At 38.9% G+C, this 24,149-nt stretch overlaps 1 protein-coding gene and 1 non-coding gene across 6 annotated transcripts in view; one reads left to right on the top strand and one right to left on the bottom strand.

The window, feature by feature from the left end:
• FGF12 (fibroblast growth factor 12) overlaps positions 1-24,149 on the top strand; it is a 443,674-nt gene that overhangs the window by 330,844 nt on the left and 88,681 nt on the right. The window lies entirely within an intron of this gene.
• LOC114813367 lies at positions 22,516-22,653 on the bottom strand. Its single transcript, XR_003761089.1, has one exon. It is a non-coding gene; the product is annotated as a small nucleolar RNA SNORA7 (small nucleolar RNA).

Here is a 24,149-nt window from a genome sequence, read left to right as displayed (position 1 = left end):
AAATCCCTGGGAAAAGAAATTAATTCAGTCTCATCTGCCTCCTAATTTAAGTAGTCCATGTTTACCTTTAGTTTTGGAGATGAAGGCCTCCAAGACCAGGTCTTTGCCATAAAAATAACACTGATGAACAGTGAAAATACATAAAATATTCCTACCCCACAGGATTGGATCAGTCATGGCTGAACAAAAGGCTTAGTTACCCTAGGGCTGAGCAAAACTGTAAAATGATGATAAGAAATCAAATCTAGGTCAGGTTGTAGAAGAAAAAGTGTTAGAGGATCTCTAACATCCAGTTTTGTATATTGTAGGAGGACCAGTAGGTGATACGTTCAGGAATCTGGTGCCACCTTCAGAGACAGAATATTAAGCTCTATGGTCTGTTGTTCTGATCCAGTCGTGACTTTTATGTTAGGCAAATGAGAATTTTAGTACACTCTCAAAGGAGGTGGCCAAGCATTGACATTGATTCTCTCAGTTGGTGCATGTTCTCTGCTATTGAATGCATTGCTGTCCTATAAATAGCACAGGTGAAAATCTTATGGACTAATTATAATTCTGCACATTGATGTACACCTTGAACTTTCCTTTGTAAAACTGGTTTAGATGCAGTCCTGCCTGTTATCAGGGGTGTGAACTTAATGACTTAGGAAGGTCTTTTCCAAACATGTTGTTTTATGGCACAGTGTAGAATATTTAGTCATGGGGAGGCTTTGATCTTCAGGCAACACCCTTCATTTTAGACTCTTAGATGATAAGAGAAATCACGATTCATTAGTGGATTTTCCTACTTAAGTGATATTTTCAAATATAAAGGGGATTGCAGTTTGAGTTTCCAATTTCCCCAATAATATAGTTAAGACATTTCATCCATGAAAGTTGCTTTCAACAAATAGGAGTACCAAAGATGAATTTTTAAAGTTTTTTTTTTAACAGTTTTCCTATGATGAAGAGAAGATAATCATTCTTTGAAAATTTTTTTTAAGGCATTTTGCAAGAAAAGAAAAAAAAATTAAGAGGAGTTATGCATTAGCTTGTTGTGAATGAATGTTCTCAAATAAATGTTAAAAAATTAAAAGACAAATATGAAACATAGGAAAATTAGACTATATTGAAGTGAGAATTTGAGAGAGAAAATACCGAACAAGAAAAAAGGTTATAATGATTGCATGTGTTCACATAATAGGATTTATCTTAGAAAGAAAATCTATAAGCAGAAAAGTAAGAGAAAAAACATTAAAGAGAAAACCTATTCTAATGTTAATATTGCATTTCTACGGGGAGGTGATAATACCTTTTTTAAACCATATTTGTAAAATGGTACACTAGAGGAAAAAACATTTATGAAACACAGTAATAACTGGTGCATTTTTATGCACTTCCTAAGTTTCAAGCACTGCACCTAGGAAGATACAAGATTGTCAGGTCAGATACAGTCCCTTTCTCACGCATTACCCACAAATTTGGTAGAAAGGAGAACAGGCATTGAATTTCCATTTTACAGTTGAGGTAACTGAGGCACAGAGAAGTTAAGTGACTGGCCCAAAGTCATACAGTAGACATGTGGTGAAGTCATTATTAAAACCTAGGTTCTCTGATTCCCAGGCTTTATCCATAGACCATGCTGCTTCTCTCTTCTGCAAGGAAAAGGAGGAAGTGAAATAACTAAATAAGGTTTTCACAGAAACAAGATACTGCCATTTGATTACTAGTCTTTCCACAGTACATATTATGGAACATTGGCACTTAGAACTCTATATAAATGTTCGTGATAACCTTGTGTAGTGAAACAAAAATGTTGGCAAAGATAGCAGTAATTTCCATTCTGAGTGTTACAAGTTCAGAATTTAACCACGGAGTTGTCATTTATTCTCAGGAGCAGCATTAGAGAGACCCATGGGGTTGCCCCTGCCCTCAGGAGGTCTTACAGGCAATTTCCATTGACATTAGTGGGAGCAGAATATAAGCAACAGAGAAAATGGGCCCCAAGAGAAATCTGAGAAATGATAGAAAATGATGGTCGGAACATCTGAAGTGAATCCTTGTGTCCATGACATGACTGAACTAAGTTTCCAATCTCCTGCACATTTCTAGTAAAAAAAGTCCTGCCTACAAATCACAGTTTAGAAGCCTTTCCCTTGTTCTTATGGCAACCTGTAGTCAGTTCTATCTTGTCTTTTCAGTGGAAGCTGGAATCATCCATCCATTCATTCATTCAGCTGTATTTATTGAGCACTGAAGTTTGGGAGAGTACAGTACGACAATAAACAGACATATTCCCTGCCCACAAGGAGCTTAGAGTCTATTGGAGTGGCCAGGAATTGCATAATAAACATAAAGCCATGAAGACTGTCCACCTTTTTCCTGTCACCATTCTTCTTTTTCTAGTATTTTAAAAATTCAGGTAAAGTGACAAAAGGTTATAATTGGATGAAACACTATACAGATCTGAGGACATTTTATGTATTTTTAGGCATGTAAGCTGGACTTCCACCCTGTCATGAGACATTTCGAAAGGGATTCTAAATTCACAGATGGTTGGGAACCACTGGTGATAGTATAGGATAAAGTTTAACTGCTTAAACTGTAAAAATCTAAGAAAATGAATGGAGGAAGATAGTTTCAAAACATTATTATGTGTTGCAATCCTGGAATTCTACTTTGATTGCTAACATAGACTCTTGCATGACTTGGAGTAAATAATTTAAGCTTTTTTTCTTGATTTTTCTCATTATTAAAATGTATTACTACAGTTGCCTTCCTCATAGGAATATTCTGAGGATTAATTAATGTGTTGCTTGGAAAGCACTCTGCAAGTGAAAAGTACAATGTAAGTGCTCCCCTGTGTTATTATGGTAGGTCTGTTATGTACTTGAAATATTGACAAAAACAACTCTGGGGTAGAATTTGCATAGGTGGGCTAACATCCTGCTGTTTAATAGTTACCTGCTGGGTTCGTATGGATATTTTATTTTGTTCTTATGCATAAGCAATGTTTTATTTCTTTTTGTTCCAGCAATCTGTACTGTGCCAGTCAAGAAGGTTGGTCTTTGTTTAAAGCCAAATGCAAAGAGTGCCCTAGTTAAAACAAAGTATCTGCTAAAAATTGGGCTAGAATTCTAAAATACTTTCTTAGGCTTTGTAATAATATGGCATTACAAAAGTGAATGGAAAAGACCAGGTATAAACTGATTCAGATTGCAAAAGTGTTCTAATTGATAGGTTCATTTATTTTTGGATGAGATTTGGTAAATCTGTTTATCTAGAATCTTTCCTCTGAGAAGTTTGAAGTTCACAATCATGCTATTATTAACCCTCTCAACAGCCCGATGCAGCAGTTAGGTATCAGGTAATAATGTTCATGTAGCAAAACAGGGAAAACTAAGGGATTAGTAACAGCCCTGTGCAGCATTAGGTATCAGGTAATAATGTTCCTCTAGAAAAACAGGGAAAGTTAAGGATTAGTAACATACCCTAGTAGAAGGAGTATGCCTTAGTGGCAAGAGCACAGGCTAGGGAGTCAGAGGACGTGGGTTGTAATTCCAACTCCGCCACTTGTCTGCTCTGGGACCTTGGTCAAGTCACTTCACTTCTCTGTGCCTCAGCTCCCTCATCTGTAAAATAGGGATTAAGACTGTGAGCCCCACGTGGGACAGCCTGATTATATTATATCTACCCCAGTGCTTAGAACAGTGCTTGGCACATAGAAAGCACTTAGCAAATACCTACATTATTATTATTACTATTATTATACCCATTGCTGGAATCATAGGCCGGAGGAACTTCAATATAGTATTCCCAAACCATTCGATGCATATTCAATAGCACTTCAACTTCTATATTAGGCAATCTCTCAATCAGTTATTGAGCAACTACTGTGAGCAGAGCACTGTACTAAATGCTTGGGAGAGTCCAATAGAATTGGAATAGATATACTTGCAATCTAGCAGGAGAGGCCCAAAACATGAGAAGTGGGATGTAGTGGAAGAAAAGAGGGTATAAATAGGAGTTCAAGAAAGAGAGGAAGGGAGAGAAGGGAGAGAGTGAACAAGAGAGAACACTGAACGCTTTAAAGCGAGTGGTCTGAACTTTCTGCTTGATATGGAAACAAATGTGCTGCTATTCATTTATCTAAATGATAAATTGAAATGGACCTTAAGTCAATCTATTCATCACAGTCAAAATATCCTTAAGACTGAGGGGCGTGAAGGGGAGAAAGGTGTTCAAGACAAGTGAAAGTTTCATCATTATCTCAACGTGATAGCGCTCTGTTAGAAATACCGCATTAAAATTCAATTGTTCTATCTTGTAAGAGGCCTAAAAGTGTATTATAGTCCCTGCCCACAACGAGCTTGCAGCCTAGAAGGGGAGACAGGCGTTAATATAAATGAATTACAGATGTATACATAGTTCTTTGGGTCTGGGAAGCAAATCAGTACGGCCCAGAATCCTCCTCTGAAGAGTTGAACAGGTTAGAGGAAGGATAAACTCAAATTGATCTCTTTTGATGATGGTTTATTGTCTTCCCAAAAGTTTGGTCAGGAAACCCAATCACAATGAGGTCTGTGATTTTTCCCTCATGTCTATTTTAAATAGCCAGGCACTTCTACCACTTAGAGCATAGAAAACTGAAAGTTGATGGTATTTTGAATAAAGGCACATTTAAAATGTACTTCTGACAATTCCCATTTATAATTTTGGGTAGGCTTCCAAAAATCACATTGTCGGAAGGAAATACTAGTACTGAGAAATATCTTTGGAAACATCAGGGCATTATTCAATAGCCAGTGTATTCAATCTTGAAAACTTGGTCTATATTTTAGCTAATTTTATATTTAAGGTGAATCTCACAGCAGATAATTTTTAAATTTAAACTGTGAAGTCATAAGTCATTGCTTTCCCATTTCCACTTCAATGGAACTTTGAAATGATTGGAAATGGTATGAAATGCTAATTAGACAAAAATATCGTAGGCTGTAACATGCTTTGCTTTTATGAGAGCTTTGGGGAATGCTTTCCTGTTTCATTTTAGTAAAGAAGCATAATCTGCCCCTTTAGAGATTTGTCTACAGTGGTTATATATTTTTACAGCTTTGCATTCAAATTTAGGATCATTGGTATCACTAGGTACTTTTCTACCCAGGACAAATTTTGTGCTCAGGATTTTGATTCCCTCCATACCCTCCTGGGCCTGGAAGTGGTTAGGGAGAGGAACTAAAGAATGGGGAGAACAAGATCCCAAATGATAAAAAGCTTATATTTTTCCTCTTTGTTCAGTGTGTATTCTATGAATCAAGTGGAGATCACTGACTGCTGTTAACCAGCAACCAGCACTGCTCTGAAGACCCAAATTCTCTAAGGCCATAGCCATACAAGGCCAAAAATTATTTCTGGCAGCAATTGACAGACTTACAGGGTCATGGGTGGTATTTTATGCCAAAAAGCTTTCCTTGGCAACATATTTCAATGAAATGAATGTTCTGAATGATCCTGATCTGTTAAAACCCATTGTGGCAAGGGAATGTGTTATATATTGTACTCTCCCAGGTGCTTAATACAATACTCTGCACACATTTAGTGCTCAGTTAATATGATTGATTACAGTAAGAGGTAGATTTTATCTGAAGTGGTTCAGTGGTCAAATTAGATGAGCTGCAGTCGTCCATTGGTCTGGGCTCTTATTTTCAGCTTTGTACACGCTTTGTAGTAGTAATAATAGCATTTATTTATATCGATGTCTGTTTATTTGAATTGATGTCTATCTCCCCACCTCTAAATTGTGACCAGCAAGGACTTTATACCTCAGCTAGAGAGACAAACATAAAAATATGTAAAACTATAGGAGTCAAAAATAAGCAAACAGACCACGCGGCTCAGTGGAAAGAGCACGGGCTTGGGAGTGAGGTCATGGGTTCTAATCCCGGCTCCGCCACTTGTCCCCTGTGTGACTTTGGGCAAGTCACTTAACTTCTCTGAGCCTCAGTTATCTCATCTGTAAAATGGGGATTAAGACTGTGAGCTCCATGTGGGACAACCTGATCACCTTGTATCCCTCCAGTGCTTATAACAGTGCTTTGCACATAGTAAGCACTTAACAAATGCCATCAGTATTATTATTATTATTATATTCATTTGCAAGTTTGTAAATAATAATGTAGGTATTTGTTAAGTGCTTACTATGTGCAGAGCACTGTTCTAAGCTCTGGGGTAGATACAGGGTCATCAGGTTGTCCCATATGGGGCTCACAGTCTTCATCCCCATTTTGCAGGAGAGGGAACTGAGGCACAGAGAAGTCAAGTGACTTGCCCACAGTCACAAAGCTACAAGTGGCAGATCCGGGATTCGAACCCATGACCTCGGACTCCCAAGCCCAGGCTCTTTCCACTGACCCACGGTGATTCTCTATACTGACAGCTGTCCATTCTCAAAGGGCCAATCGTACTGATACTTAAAGTTACACTTTGCACGTGTCAGAAGCATCAACGAAATTCATTAAGTTCAAAGGTCTGTTCTCTCTGAAATGGTTTAAACTTTTAACTCACTACTGTCCTTTCAAGAGTTGCAGCTTTAATCAATTAATCAATCCTGTTTATTGAGTGCTTACTATATGCAAAGCACTGTACTAAGTGCTTGGGAGAGCACAGTAAGACAGAATTAGTAGACACATTCCCTGCCCACATTGAGCTTCACTCTTTAAGAGTTAGGAACTAAAACAATACCGGTTGAACACCTCAGAACCATTTCAGAAAGTACCATTACATTCCAGTCAGGGAGGATTTTGAGATTTCACAGGGCAGATAGCAATGGTGCTTTCACTTATCCTAGGGTGGTAGCAGAAGCTCAAAGGTGTAGTTATTCATCAGCCAACCCTAGTAACTGGAAAACAAAACATTCAGGAAACTATCCTTATCTCTCTCTATTTGTTTTACCATATGGGGGAAACAGGCATTATGGAACTTACTCAAAGCATTATTGCTGCCAAAGTAACATAATATATGTGGATAAGCCTAACTTAGGTAGATATAGCTTTAATCAAGTGAAATCGTAGCAGTGAAATACCGAGGGTACCAAAAGAATATGTTATGGTCTGTAAATTGCAGTTGGGTGGTATTTCTAAATATGGGGAAGAAACAAACCAACCTTTTCAATCCACCTTGTCAAAATATTCAATTTATGAGATTCTTTCCATACCCACCATTGAAATGTGATTTACTCCTTAGTTTATATATCTTTTTTCATTTCCTTTCTTTCCTTTGTGTTCAGTTGTCTACCTAGCATACTTCTATCTCATAGATTGTAAACTGTAAGAAATCATGCATTGTGTCTGTTTTACTTGCTTTATAGTACCCAGAATTATTCTGTGTGCAGAAAGGCAGTTAATGAATACTTTGAAAGATGATGAGATTGATGTTAGTCCTGTTGTTGATGAGGATGATGATAATGATGATAACGGTGATAAAAAATATGATGTGAACTCATTCTGTGATCCTTATTTTATATGTGGTATATGATAAATCCTGCCAGTTACATTTAACCTTGAGCATCCTTGTGAATTTCTCCAGCTCATTACAAGCCTCCACATGATTATCTGTATTTGCCATAAGATTCATGTTGCTCTCTGCAAATACTGTCTGGAGTTATTGACCTGGAATATCAACAAGCAGTCTAGGCAAGTACTGAGAAAGATGAGGTGGATATTGTGATACAGAATATTTTCACAGATGGTGATCAACTCTTTTCTTTCTAAGGAGTCACTATATTAGGCGAGTGCAGAAAGCATACCAAAGGTCATAAGAAATGTGCAAATATCAAAGCAAGAATAGAGAGAATGAGATAATGAGAATAGTGTGCCTAATTGCTTCAGTACAGTTTTGTTTTGAAAAGCGGCTATTTAAGAATAATTTTGGGCCCCCCAAATCTACATTAAATATTTGGAGGAATAATTACTATACTGATAAAACCAAAAATTGGACTGTTAAAATGTGAGAAAGGTACCAATCTTAACTTGTCTTCTCCAGGTATCTGTTACAGCTAAATTCTGATTGGGAGTGTTTGTTGATGTTGATTCATGAGATGGAATGACCACAGGCTGACAATCTGAAATTAATGTTAAGATGAAGAAAAATTTAGTAGACAAAACTCCTTTTGATTTACAAGATGAGAAAATGTAAACTGGGCAATATTGGAACTCAGTACATGTATTGATTTCTTGTATTACTAAATATTTTACATTATGCATACATATTCTAAAACACAAATATAGTTCAAGGAGAAAACTAATATATTTGATGAGTAATAAAGAGGTATACTTTACATTATACATTATAAATTTTTCTAATGTTTGAATAAGACATTTTTTGTTAATTTATATTTATGAGTGGATAAATATTATTCATATTAGGTTCACAATGCCCCACCCTCCTTGTGTGCATCATATACTGTTTAGAAATTTACCTCTGCCCTCAATTATGTCTAAAGCAAAGGAAACCACAAGTAATCGAGCAGTCTTTTATGTTATAGATGCTGCAGTGGAATTTCCATGTCCTGATAATTTAACTTAAACAGTTTATTTGGATAGCTTGCCACTTCTAGTAAATATGATGGATAAATTTGTGGATGAAGACTGGATGATGACGTTTGCTTTGTGTGCGTGTCAGGGGCGGGCAGCAGGCAGGAATGGAAAAAGGAGGATGTCATTTTTAGCAGTAGGTATTTACTTCGCAGAATAGCAAAATGCAATTTTTCTCCATCATGATATCTTCCATTAACACAAAGTTAGATCTCACTGGTTAAGAATACATGGTTTATTTATGTTTGGGGGTATCATTATTTAGGAAATTAATTTTAATAGGCTTGCGGTTTATTCATTCATTTTCTACAGTGCAATATGGGATGTGAAAGTGAACCCAAATTAGATTTCAGGGTAATAGTTTAGACTGTGAACCCGTCGTTTAGACTGTGAGCCTGTTGTTGGGCAGGGATTGTCTCAATCTGTTGCCTAATTGTACATTCCAAGTGCTTAGTCCAGTGCTCTGCACACAATAAGTGCTCAATAAATACGATTGAATGAATGAATGATTAGGGACAGGATAAGTTAGGAATTTCCCTCGATACTTTGACACAATTGTTAATCTGCAGTGATCTTTTGAAACTCAGAATAAATGACAAACTTTGTAAATGCCATCTTGGACCAAGAATTAAAGAGATCCCAATGTTTAGTACAATGCCTGGAACATTGTAAGTGCCTAACAAATACCACTTAAGGAAACAAAAGAGAGAGAACATGCCTCTCAGGCTTCTGATGTACTTCGTTAAAATCCTAATATAGTGTGTTGCACTCAGTGGACACTCAGGAAATATTACTAACACTTGGGTAAACTTAATCCAGCCTAATTGTCTAGTACAATGCCCTCTCTGTACACAGTAGATATTCAAAAATGATTGTTTGTGATATTTAAAAAAGAGGTTACAGAGAAGTCATATTTAGTGAAAAGGGCTTGGGCCAGGGCATCACAGGATTTGGGCTTCAATCTCGGTCCTGCCACTTACCTGCTATGTAACTTTGGGCAAGCCACTTCTAAATGGGGTTTAAATACCTCTTCTCCCTCCTACTTAGTGGACTGTGAACCCCATGGAAGTCAAGGATCCCAGGGAAAAACAGTAAAAATGGAAATCTGATTCCACGTAAGATGTGATTCATTACTGAAGCTTTGTCTCTAAACCCAGTCACTGTGAAATGTATTCATGTTCAGGGGTCTGAGATAGTGCAGCACTATTGTTTGAAGATAACCAACCATGTTAGCTTACATTGATTCCAATAATACTATGAACTTCTCAGAATACTATGGATGCAAGCAGTTAAGCTTTGAATTTAGGACTTGGAAAAAAATGCATGGAGGAAATGTGCTGGAAGCTGAATATCACATTTATCATTTGTTGGTCATTGGTCAAAACCAATTAAAAAAAATTAACATAAGGGATGCCACACTAGGTCAGACTAATGACCAATCCATCCTAGTGTTTTATCTCCTACAGTGACAGGGGTATTTGGAAGAAAATGGGGCAAATCACTTTACTTCTCTGTACCTCACTTTCCTCATCTGTAAATGAGAATAAAATATTCTCATGGTCCCTTTTAGACCATGAGTCCCAGGTGGAAAAAGGACTGTTTCCCATCTGATTTACTTCTATTTATCCTAGTATCCATTGCAGTGCTTGACACCTAAGAAGTGATTAATCAGTGGCATCATCAATAGTGTGGTAGTTGTCTTCATAAACACTCATCCTTATGGATGGTGAAATACTCCTCAAGGTGAATTTTTGTCAGTGTGTGAAGGTGTGGCTGAATAGAGTGATGCATGACCAACACCCTTAACTTTCCCTCTAAATCCCTTTTTCTCTAATCCCTCGATGTGCACATTTTGTTCATGGATTTACCTAAATCTTTCTTGCACCTACTGGTCTTTCAGAACTCTGGTGGAAAACAATTATGACACGGTTAATCAGTGCCTTCAAGTTGATAATCTCTTCTCCCCCTTCTTCTTTCTTCCCCACTGCTTTCAAGCATGCTCATTCATTCAATCGTATTTATTAAGTGCTTACTGTTTGCAGAGCACTGTACTAAGCACTTGGAAAGTACAACTTGGCAACAGATGCCTCATCTGTCTTAAAAAAAACCCTCTCTTGGCCTCATGTTCCCTCCGGTTATCACCCCATATCCCTTCTACCATTCCTCTCCAAACTCCTTAAGTGAATTATCTACACCTGCTTTCTCAAGTTTCTCTCCTCCAATTCTCTCCTTGAATCCCTCCAATCTGGCTACCATCCCCTTCATTACATAGAAATCAAAGGTCATAAATGATCTTCTGGCCAAATTCAATGGCCCCTATTCCATCTTAATTGTCTTCTAACTCTCAGCTGCATTAGACACTGTCGACCACCCCCTTTTCCTGGAAACATCATCAGTGTCAGCTTCACTGACACTCTCCTGGCTCCACTCCAATCTCTCTGACCACTCATTCTCAGTCTCATTCTTGGGCTCCTCCTCTGCCTCCCACCCCCTAACTGTGAGTATCTCTCAAGGTCCCCTTCTATTCTCCATCTACACCCACTTTCTTGTACACATATTATACTACCTTAGGAAATGCTGGACTTTTGTCTTGGAGTTGTTTGTAGTGGATCTTTCAACACAACCCAGAAGGTTGAGGCAGCAGAATTTTTAGAGATGTAAATTATGTTAACCCGATATAATTTGGAGGCAGATATAGTACCTATCTGTCTCTCTCCCTTTTTTTTTCTTGGCTACCTAATGGTTCACTTAATTATATCTAACATACCTTTTTCTAAGGGAAAAATCCATTTTCAAATATATTATTCTTCACCTCTCCTCTGACTTACATTCCCGTTAGAATCTTTTGGTCAGAGGTTACCCAGTTTTGTGATGAAAATTTGAATAGTTTACTAATATCTTTAATTCAATTTTCCAAGATAAAAAATAACCTGTTCTATAAATCCTTTAAATGGAGAATAATATGAAGGACATAGAAGATAAGCTTGTTGCCCAGGGTTATACCATAGCATGGTTTAGTGGAAGGAGCATGGGCTTGGGAGTCAGAGGTCATGGGTTCTAATCCTGCCTCTGCCACTTGACAGCTGTGTGACTTTGGACAAGCCACTTAACTTCTCTGTGCCTCAGTTACCACATCTGTAAAATGGGGATTAAGACTGTGAGCCCCACCTGGGACAACCTCCTTACCTTGTGCCTAACCCAGCACTTAGAACAGTGCTTGGCACATAGTAAGTGCTTAACAAATGCCATCATTAATACTGTGATTGGAGCTGACATTTAGGACATTTGCACTCCTCTGTTCTTCCACAAGCCTTCATTTGTTGTTATTGTATTCTTTCCAAGCAGTAGATTTAAAAAGCCAGTATTATAAAAGGCCAGTGGCTCCACTTGGATTTTTCAGCCCAAGTTGGAGAGCGATCCTGGAAGGTCCAAGACAAACACATATAGAAGAAACACATACTATTTATATTTATGCATGTTAAAATTAATGTAAGCTTAAATATCATTTGGTCCAGAAGCATGTGTTTATATCAGTGACATTTACTGAGTCCTTACTGTGTTCAAAGTACTATACTTTGCTTTGTGCTTTGTAGACTACAGCAGAGTTGGGAGATATATTCCCTGCCCACAAGGAACTTAGAGTCCAAAGAGATTAAATAATTGATATGTGCATTAGTACTGTGGAAATAAGAGTAGGGTGAATATCAAGAGATTAAAGGGTACAGGTACAAGTGTATTCACAGGTGGGACAGAAGGGAGAAGAAGTATGGGAAATAAGGGCTCAGTTGGGGAAGGTCCCTGGAGGAGTTGTGATTTTAGTAGCGTTTTGAAAGTTTTGAAACAGATGGGTCTACCGTGGATGGGGTGATTGCACTGCAAAAGGAGAGACAGTTGTTCTACTAGCCTCAACCCAGTTGCTGACCTTCTTCATGTCCCTTCTTTCTGTCCTTTACTCTCTACTCCTTATTCTCTCCTACCTGCCCTCTCCTCACCATTTCTCTCCTTCCCAGCTTGTTGGCCTTCTTTCTTTGATGAACCCAGCCCAAAATAGGCAAGGCCATCCCCAGGGTCGCTGTGGGAGCAGGAGATGCTACTGGTATTAGGGAGCTGCCTGGAAACCTTGCAGCCCAGCTTCCACATTGTGGGGGTAGAAAATGAAATAGCTACTTTTTTCATCTTGGAATGGGTGCATTGATACCTTGTTTTATCAGTGCAGCACTCCAGATATTTTCAGTTTACTTTCACCGATGCACTGTGGTCCACGGGACCCCATCTGAGTTATCCCTCTTAGCAAAACAATTTTTTTTAAATGGTAATTGTTTACTGCTTACTGTGTGCCAAGAACTTTACTAAGTGCAGAGGTTGAGTACAGGGCTGGACACAGTCCGTGTCCCTCCTGGGGGTCACAGTCTTAATTCCCACTTTACAGAAGAGATAACTGAGGCACAGAGAAGTTAAGTAACTTGCCCAAGGTCACACAGCAGACAAGTTGAGTAGCCAGGATTAGAATCTAGGCCTGTGCTCTATCCACTAGGTCATGATACTCAGTGTGTACTTCAGAGACTTCTTTATAACTGAAGTAAAGCTTAGGAGATTTAATGTGCATTTTAGCTCACACTATCTTTACCCAATCACACTAGTCTGCTGTAACTTTCATGTTGGGAAGTACTAAATCTAATGGATATAGTAGTTGATTTGGGAAGAAGAGGTATGATTTATTCCCTCATTGTTTATATCCTATGAAGATTTAAGCAAGCAATTTTAACTGTGCATTATCCTCAAGTTGTTTATCTTTAAGGCACAGAGGGATGAATGAGTGAAATTAAGTCTGTAAAGACACTGACACATTAAGAAAGATGTAACAGCAATCAAAGTTTGCCTCTTTAGAAATGTCAGCATTGCAGTCTTCTACTATGTAGAGTCATATGTTGAAAAAAAAATTATGGTGAAGGAAAATCATTAAAAATATGTTGTCGTCAAAATTATATCTTCAAGTCTCATACTAAGTGACTAGGAAAACCACACAAAACAGGTAGTGAAGATAACTTTGACCTTAAATAGCTCCTTCTAGACTGTAAGCTCTTTGTGGGCAGGAGTTATTTTCAACAAGTGTGTTGGATTGTTTTCTCTCAAGGGCCTAGACAGTGCTTTGCATTCAGTGAGTGCTCAGTATATACAATTGAATAGGATATTCAATATACATTCTTTGAATATCATTGAATAATAATAATACCACCAAATAATACCAATGACTGATTGAACACATTTCTCTGCACTCCTTAACCCCTGTAGACCCACCCAATGTGCAACCTAATCTGAGCATATTTGAACACCTTTGACATCTCAGTAACAAGTCACTAGTTTGTTGTTCAATATAGCATCTGAAAAAGCAGCACAGTGTAGTATGTTGACTCTAGGCAGTGACTGATTTAACCCAGCCATTAGATCTCTGTGAAGTCATGAAAAGAAGAAACTTGCTCCAAATGCTTCCAACTTAGTAATTCAGCATTTCTACCTGTTCCACCTCCAGTTACTGAGAACAAATTTCCACAAGGAGTCCACAGTTTAAATTAATTTGATTTAGAAGATTTTCAATTGGGAAAGATTTTGGGGGAGCTAAACCTAGACATAAAAGAAAAATATGTCTGAGAATTTAGTCAGAGGAGTTATAATGCCTGGCAAATGGCAATGAAATGGATAAAGGAGGTAATATGAAATAAATATTTCATTCAAAACATATCTAGTTTAGTAGGACTATTAGCCTTCTAGGTCACAGCCAAAGCTGTTTGCTTTAAAATCCTCAAAGTGGTTCTTAGCAAAAGTAGGGAAGAAAAGGACAAGAACTATATGACCCAGTTAGCAGAGGGAATATGGTCACATTTCCAAGCACTGAGTACTGTGCTTTGCTTACACCAAACTGTTTAGTAAATAACTTCGATGATTTCAAGAAGCATTTGAGAGTGGAGAGCTACACTGCCCTCTGGGAGGACAGGGGGAAGAGCTTTGTTTTCCCGAAGAGGTTGTCCCCTAGAAATGCTGCTTTTTCTTGGCTGCCCTTGCACCAGTTGGAGTCTTCATCTGTTTAGGCTGTCTTGTACTCTGCAGGAAGAAGATTTCTGTGTGATGAGGTGTCTTTTTTTTCCCATGGTATTTAAGTGCATTCTATGTGCCAAACACTGTTCTAAGTGCTGGGATAGATACAAAGTAGTCAGGTGGGACAAGATCCATATCCTACATCTTAATCCCCATTTTACAGATGAGGTAACAGACACCAAGAAGTGAAGTGACTTGACAAAGGTCACACAAAACATAGGTGGTAGAGTCAGATCTCAGACTCCCCAGCTCTATCCACTACACCACACTACTTTTCTCTGTGTTTAGCTAATACCTTGTTTGAAGAAGCTTGGATGTTTCCCCCTCCTCCTAGACTGTAAGCTCATTGTAGGCAGGGATTGTCACTCTTTATTATTGTATTGTACTTTCTCAAACACTTAATGCTCTGCACACCGCAAGTGCTTAATAAATATGATTGAAGGAAGGAAGGAATGAACCTAATTTGGAGTTATTTAAGGTTGAAATCTTTTCCATAAACCTTCCTCAAGGAAATGCCTGAGAGCAAGAGAGGCCATTGTGCTATGCAGATTTGGCTCCAATCACATGTTAGAAGCCCAGTGTACTGCCTTACTAATACTAGGGTCTACTGTGTGTGAATACAGGGTCTACAGTCTACACTCTGTGAATACCTCTGTTATTATTATTTCCATTTGTATTATTGGTTAAACATTGACCTGGGCCAGTATACTGTTTGGAAACCTAGTTCAGCCATATTCACTGGGGTTTTTATATCAATAAATTAGTGGTATTGCTTACTGTTTGCAGAGTACTGAGCCTACAATATAACAGTGTTAGGATACGTTACCTGTCTACAAGGAGCTTTCAGTCTAGAGGGGTAGACAGGCATTAAAAGTCAGTTATGTACATACGTGCTGTAGGGCTGAGGTAGAGATAGTAAACGGATCCTGACTACTATCTCTACCCACTTTTGTTTCTCTGGGAAGCATTGAATCGAGGAAGGTGCAATTTAATTTTAATTCTTGTTTGGTGTTATGCAGCAAAGTTACCCAAATTTCACAAATCGTCGGCTTCCGAATCTCATAAAGACTAGCAGACTCTGTTTTTAAATTGCTTGAATAAAGGCAGTTTTTCAGGGTTCACTGCTTTGGTCTCTTTTGGTGCATTTTCCATGGATAGAATTTTGCACAGCCGGATAGATTTGTATCTCTCAGACAATATTGGGAACATTCTATTTTGTGGAAAGGGGAAAAAAAGGGGAAAATAGCTTCCTTATTCAAGGGATAAGCAAAATATCATGAATGTATTACAAATGTACACTGCTAACAGGAACCCGAGAGGGAATATAATATGTACACTGAACTAGTTCAGTACCGTTCAACTAGTTCAACTTGATCTAGAATCCGTAGGATTTGCAGGCTATTTAGTTAGGGCTGATAATTGAGTACATACTGTGTGCAGAGCACTGTATTAAATGCTTGGGAGAGTACAAGTTTGTAGATACAATCTCTGCCCTCAAACAGTAAGCAGTCTAACAGGGAAGGCAGATATTTCAGTAAATTACCGGTAAGGAAAACAACAGAATATAAGAGATATAAGTAACAGAAGAGCTACTGGGATGGGGTTGGTGTGAATACCCAAATGCTAAAGGGATAAAATGAAATGAGGCAATAGAAAGGGGAAACGGGGGATGAGTTAGTCAGGGAAAGCTTCCTGGAGGAGATATGATTTTAATAGGATTTGAAGATGGGGAGAGTGCTGGATAATTTTCTTACTATTATTATATTTATTGAACCTTACTATATGTCAAGCACTGTTCTAAACACTGGGGTAGGTACCAGATAATCAGGTCAACACAGTTCTTGTCCTACACGGGGTTCACGATCTGAAGAACAGATAATTTGACTTATTCGTAATGTATGTGATGCTATTTAGTGTTTTATTATGACTCTTTGCTGTGGTAATGACGAAGACCACTATGTCAGAAATTTAAAAAAAAAATTTGAACTCAATTGGACTGACTCCTTTTGAGCCAGATTAGTAGATGAGAAAGTAATGGTGGTAAACACCATACTATTTCTGAATCACCATAGGTGAAAAGGGCTCCTCTTGATTTATCTTTCTACAGTGTCTTTAGAAAGCAAGTATAGTAAAATACAATCTGTTCAGAGTTAAATGTACTGAAGTCTAGAGATTTGGATTTTTGTCATCTTTCCTCCAGACTCTATTGATCTGCCCTGAGATTCATGACAAATATTACTGTATCCCCATGGAATGGGTAGTTAAAAGGTTGCTCTGCAGAATGTAGCTTTTCACAAATCCAAGTAGATCAATAGATTTTGTTCTATCTCTTGTATGCTTTTTCTCTATTCTCCTTCCATCCAAAACTGAGATTAATGTGCCATTGATAAAGTAGAATTACAAGAAACCAAAGTGACTACCTGACATTTCATAACAATTATTTTATTCCTGCAGGATCTGGCAGAAGTGAATTTCAGAGACTGGGGAAGGAGGAACCTAAGTATAGCGTGTCAGTTCTTTTGCATGCGTATAGCACTTTTAAATGAAAGGATCCATACGTGCCAAAAAATAAGCAGGCTTGTTTTCTTGTTGGGAAATGGCATCAAAAAAGGAACTGCTAAAATCCCATTCAGAGTCAGGTAATTGGAAATAAATTCCAAGTCTTCTGTCACTACTTCCTTCCAGTACTTACTACCAGTTTTGCAAAGTGCTCGCGTGTTCCCTCTCCTGTTCTCATTTCCTCAACCTAATAGTAAGAGTGGTGGACTGATATATCCTACAATTTTATTGTTTGTGATCTTGACTTGCCATTCATTGTTGAGGACATCTGGGCCAATGATGGAATGAATCTAGAAGTCGTATCGGACTCCAGTGTAGTCCAGTTTTCAGATGTATAGAAAGAGTTGCACATGATAAATGCTTATAGACCTCCACCTTGGCTTTATATCATACTCTGACTTGTTAAATATGTATATGAATGCATCCTAGATTTGTTATTTGAGTATTTTGAGTAGTCAACATTCTACTTAAAGACTCCAAAGATAACCCTTGGTTGTCCTTGGGATTTGCCAGAGACTGATTCCTGCATACCTTTGGTTTTCTGTGGGTTAATTACTTTTTTTCTTAATAGTATTTATTAAGCACTTACTATGTATCAAGCACCATTCTAAGTGCTGGACATGGTTCTAAGTGTTAATTGACAGTATATGTTAATTAAAATGTAAAATGACAGTCTTTTGCTGATTCTGAAGAGTAGTTGATAGAGAAGCAGTGTGGCTTAGTGGAAAGAGCACAGGCTTGGGAGTCAGTGGTTGTGGGTTCTAATCCAGGCTCCATTGCTTGTCAGCTGTGTGACCTTGGGCAAGTCACTTAACTTCTCCGTGCCTCAGTTACTTCATTTGTAAAATAGGGATTAAGACTGTGAGCCCTACGTGGGACAACCCGATTACCTTGTATCTACCCCAGCTCTTAGAACAGCGCTTGGCACATAGTAAGCGCTTAACAAATACCAACATTATTATAGTTATTATTAATTATCTGGGTATCTGTGGGAGTCCCCTTCTAGAACACTGTCTTCAATTTATAGAGACTTTAAAAGTGACACAAGGAAGAGCTTTTTTTCATGCTCTTTGGTAAGCATTTACTATGTGCCAGATTCTGTTCTAAGCACTGGGGTAGATAGAAGCTAATCAGGTTGGACATAGTCCGTGTCCCACAAGGGGCTCATGCTCTTAATCTCCATTGTACAGATGAGGCAACTGAGATCCAGAGAAGTTAAGTGATTTGCCCAAGGTTATACAACAGACAAGTGGCAGAGCAAAGATTAGAACCCAGATCCTTCTGACTCTCAGGGTGGTGTCCTATCCACTAGGCCACACTGCTTGATTTTCAAAGAAATGGAATCACTCTAGCAGCTGCTTCCCGATGGCTTTTTGCATCCTCGAATGGATTTTTGCTTCTCCGTATTCCCCAGCTTGCTTCCAGGTTGTTTGAACAGCACTAAAGACGCACATGATTACAGTCAGGTGAGTAGGCAGGACCTGGGGTGTGGCAAAACCTCAAAGGCTCCTTCAACATGTATGACCAAGTCCTTAACCTCCTTAACACCACATGTACAATTCTTCAAATGTCTACTTTTGATTCTATGATGTGCATTTATGCTTTTATTCCCTTACCTATTGTATATTTGCCATTTTTATCCACTTTGTTCCCACACCAAACTGCAAGATTGTCTCTAGACTGTAAGCCTGTTATTGTCAGGGAACCTTTCTATTAATTCTCCCAAGCGCTTAGTACAAAGCTCTGCATGTAGTAAGTGCTCAATAAATACAATTAATTAACTGAATTTCATAGTTCAGTGCTCTAAGCATAGTAGGCACTCAATAAATTCCACTGCAAATTGATGATATTGGTACAGGTGTAGAGAAGCAATGAATTTGCATATACCCATGTGCATGTGAATATAATAAAGTAATTAACGGGCCCCCAGTTTCTCCCTACTCCAGTCTGTGCCAGTTGATGCTACACAGTGCAGTATGGCCTAGTAGAAAGAACATGGGCCTGGGAGACCTGGATTGCTAGTTGCCTGCTGTATGACCTTAGGAAAGTCATTTCACTTCTCATTCACTCAGTTGCCTCATCTGTAGAGTGGACATTTAATATCTACTCTCCCCATTACTTTAGACTATGAATCTCATGTGGGCATCTTGTATATCTTCTCCTCCCAGGTCCCTTTAGAACAGTTCTTGACATGTAGTAATCACTTAAGTACTATGATAAGAATCATCTCTCCCTTTCTCAAAACCTTCCATTGGGTTCCTGTATTCCTATTTGTCTAGTATAAATGCCTCACACAGCTTCCAGGCTCCCAACCAACTTAACCAATTTTACATATCTGCTCTCTTCACAACCTTCAATCTAACCTTTTAACTATGCCTCACTCTCATCTCCTCTGCCTACATTCCCTTGTGCAAGTTGTTCTCTATATCCTAATATCCCACCTCCTCTAACAAGCCTTCCCTAAGTACCTCCTGCCCTCCCATAATTTACAAACCTACCAGTAGTTAAGCACTTAGTTGTGCCCACCCCAACAGTTTCATAGATAAACTTTTGAATTGTGAATTGAATTCCTTTAATCTGTGTAAATATTTAATGTCTGCCCATTAAAGAGTAAACTCCTTATGGGTGGGGCCCACTTCATTCTATGATTTCCCAGGGTTAAGTACAAAGTGTGTTGCACAGAGGCGGGTACTCAGTAAATAATTTTACTACTACTGTGTAGGTGTGGCCCTTATTTCTTCTCCACACCTACTCCAACATCATTAGTAACAGGAGGATTTACTGATAGCTGTGTTTCCAGTTCATAGATAATGCTAACTGGTGGTAAAATATTATCAGTGTGTGCAGGCGTGGCTGTTAAAACTAATGCAAGGCTGACAAACCGCATCCATACTGTGTGCACAGAAAGACTGCACGGTACTTCAGTCTTGCATATTTCTCACAGTGCCTAGACCTTGTTTCCATTTCTTTCAAACTCATTCAATTATATTTATTGAGCGTTTACTGTGTGCGGAGCACTGTACTAAGAGCTTGGAAAGTACAATTCTGCAACAGAGACAGTCCCTACCCAACAATGGGATCACAGTCTAGAAATGTATCATATAAGTGCATTCCCCCACTCCCTTCTGGGTCTCTCTGACACTTGGATTTGCTCCTTTTTTTTCCCACCCCTCCCTCAGTTCCACAGCACTTATGACATCTGTAATATATTTATTTATGTTAATGTCTGTCTCCCTGTCTGGACTGTAAGCTAGTTGTTGGCAGGGAATGTGTCTTCCAAGTGTTGCATTATGCTCTCCCAAGTGCTTAATACAGTGCTCTGCACACAGCAGACACTTAATGATGAATTCATTGAGTCAGTCTATCAATAAGTTAGATGTAAATAGCTCAGTATTGGAAGTACAGTGACTCTTTCAAGCAACTAGAGCATCATTTAGTGCCCTACAACAATAATTGACTGAAGAGGATACCCAGTTATTGTTTCACCAAAAAAAAAAAGCCATCTAAATCTTATTTACATACTATCATAGATGGGTATATATGAAATGTTAAATCTCCATACTCTATCACTATAACTAGAAACAAATAGCTCATTGTATTTCAAACCTTGTACTCCATATTCACCCTTATTATTTAATGCTTACATCTGTCAAGAAAATAAATATGTGGCATGCTTCATTACCTGAAAAGTGTAGTAAACTTTTAATCTGAAATGAGGAATTCAAAAAGTCTATTAAACTAATTTTAAAAAAAACCCTCTCAAACTAGGATACTCTATTTTCCTATTAAATTAGGCTTCTCACAACAGAACACGTCTCTGCCTCTATCTCGTCATACTCTAGTCCATACTTCATTCTGCTTTCCTGATCATTTTTCTAAAATATCGTTCAGTCTATGTCTCTCTACTCCTCAAGAACCTCCAGTGGTTGCCCATTCGCCTCTGCATCAAACAGAAACTCCTTACCAGAGGCTTTAAAGCACATAATCACTTTCCCCCATCCCCAACCTCACCTCACTAATTTCCTACTACAACCAAGTCCTCCCACATCATTCTTCTAATGCCAATTTACTCACAGAGACTCGATCTCATATATCCAACTGCTGACCCCATGCCCACGTCTACCCTATGACCTTCCTTGCCATATAATAATAATGTTGGTATTTGTTAAGCACTTACTATGTGCAGAGCACTGTTCTAAGCACTGGGGTAGATGCAGGGTAATCAGGTTGTCCCACGTGAGGCTCACAGTTAATCCCCATTTTACAGATGAGGCAACTGAGGCACCGAGAAGTTAACTGACTTGCCCACAGTCACATAGCTGACAAGTGGCAGAGCAGGGATTCGAACCATGACCTCTGACTCCCAAGCCCGGGCTCTTTCCACTGAGCCATGCTGCTTCTCTGCCATATGTGTCAGACAGCCACTCTCCCACCTTCAAAGCCTTAGTAAATTCACATTGCATGGTGTAGTGGATAGAGCATGTGCCTGGGAGACAGAAGGTTCTAATGCCTTGGGTTCTAATATCAGCTCTGTCACTTATCTGCTGTGTGACCTTGGGCAAGTCATTTCACTTCTCTGTGCTTCAGTTCCCTCATTTGTACAGTGGGGATTAAGAAGGTGAGCCCCATGTGGGATAGGGGCTGTGTCCAACCTGATTATCTTGTATCTGCTCCAGTGCTTAGAACAGTGCCTGGTTCAGAGTAAGCGCGTAACGAATTCCAGAATTATTATATTAATAAAATGATAATTTTAATCAAGTCGCTTCACTTCTCTGGTCCTCAGTTACCTCATCTGTAAAATGGGGAGTGAGATCAAGAGCCCCACATGGGACAGGGACTGTGTTCAAACCTATTTGCTAGTACCCACCCCAGCACTTAGTATAGTGCCTGGCACATAGTAAGCACTCAACAAATAGCATAATCATTATATAATTATTTCCTCCAAGAGTCTTTACCCCATTAAGCCATCTTTTCCCCTCTCCTGTCTTCCTTCTTCTTTGCGTATGTACTTGGATCTGTATCATTGAAGCACTTGATAGTTCCCCCACACTCAGCTTCCAGCACTTATGTCTCTTGTCTTACGCTGTCAAGTCATCTCTGACCCATAGCAGCACCATGGACACATCTCTGCCAGAATGTCCCACCTCCATCTGCAATCGTTCTGAATCTATATCCATAGAGTTTTCTTGGTAAAAATACGGAAGCAGTTTACCATTGCCTCTTTCCGTGCAGTAAACTCGGGTCTCCACCCTCGACTCTCTCCCATTCTGCTCCTGCCCAGCACAGGGGAGTCTTGATTTTTAACAGATTGCCTTCCACTTACTAGCCATTGACCAAGCTAGGAATGGAATGGACAGGCCTCTGCTTGACTCTCCCTCCCGTAGTCGAGACTGGTAGAGTACTGGAAACTCTCCAGGTGGGATCCTGAGAGGGTAGCACTTATGTACTTATCAGTAATTTACTAACTTATGTTGATGCCTCTGTCCCCTTTTAGACTTTAAGCTCATCGTGGGCAGGGAATGTGTCCACTGACTCTCTTGGACAACTGGACAAATTTGCCTTGCCCATATTTACATTCAGATGACAAATAGAAAAAACTTTCTTACCATATCTTGAATATTGATTCTGAGATATTACTGGACTAGATTAATGGCCCATCCATCCAGTATTTAGTCTCTGGTGGTGGCAACAGGATGCTTGAAGGAACCATGTGATGGTTACCCTTTTTTACATCCCACCAAATGTTTAGGTTTGGTCATTCATCTATTCATTTGGTAACATTTATTGAACATTCAATGTGTTTAGAACACTGTAATTAGCCCTTGAGAGAGTACAATGAAAGTAAAACCACGGTTCCTGCCCTCGAGAGGTTTGCAATATAATGAGGAATTATGGACCATCTCACCTCCTTAATTTTTCCCGCAGTGTCTATTAATTTTCCTTGTGAAACTCTTTATGTGTCTATTATCTGTAAATGTATCTAAAAACCTTTTGAGTCTGCGAATATTTTTAACCCATACAACTTTTTGTGGCAACAGATTTCACACTATCACTTGCTGTCTGAAGAAATGTTTCTTTACTTGAGTTTTGGACTTACTACCTTATTTATAGAAGCAGCATGGCTCAGTGGGAAGAGCATGGGCTTGGGAGTAGGAAGTCATGGGTTCAAATCCCAGCTCTGCCACTTGTCAGCTGTGTGACTTTGGACAAGTCACTTAACTTCTCGGTGTCTCAGTTACCTCATCTGTAAAATGGGGATTAAGACTGTGAGCCCCATGTGGGACAACCTGATTCCCCTGTGTCTACCCCAGCGCTTAGAACAGTGCTCGGCACATAGTAAGTGCTTAACAAATACCAACATTATTAAATCTCGGCTCTGTCACTTAGCTGTGTGACTTTGGGCAAGTCACACAACTTCTCTGTGCCTCAGTTACCTCATCTGTAAAATGGGGATTAAGACTGTGAGCCCCACATGGGACAACCTGATCACTTTGTATCCTCCCCAGCTCTTACAACAGTGCTTGGCACATAGTAAGCGCTTAACAAATGCCATCATCATCATTATTATTATTTTAATGATATTTGTTAAGCACTTACTATGTGCCAGGCATTGTACTAAGCACTGGGGTAGATAAAAGTTAATCAGGTTGGACACAGTCCTTGTCCCAAATGGGACTCATAGTCTTATTTGCCATTTTACAGATGAAGTAACTGAGACATAGAGAAGTGAAGTGACTTGTCCAAGGTCTCAGAGCAGACAAGTGGCAGAACCAGAATTAGAACCCAGGTCTTTCTGACTTCTAAACCATGCTCTAACCACTCTATTCACACTGCTTTTTAACATCAATTCTTCACTTTCAAACATCAATTCTTAGTTCCTTATCCTGGTGGTATGAAAGTTGGTGAAGAATTCAGTGCTCTCCCTTCATT

This window comes from Ornithorhynchus anatinus, chromosome 7, assembly GCF_004115215.2.
Source record: "Ornithorhynchus anatinus isolate Pmale09 chromosome 7, mOrnAna1.pri.v4, whole genome shotgun sequence".
NCBI classification, from domain to species: domain Eukaryota; kingdom Metazoa; phylum Chordata; class Mammalia; order Monotremata; family Ornithorhynchidae; genus Ornithorhynchus; species Ornithorhynchus anatinus.
This window is presented reverse-complemented; position numbering and strand designations above follow the sequence as displayed.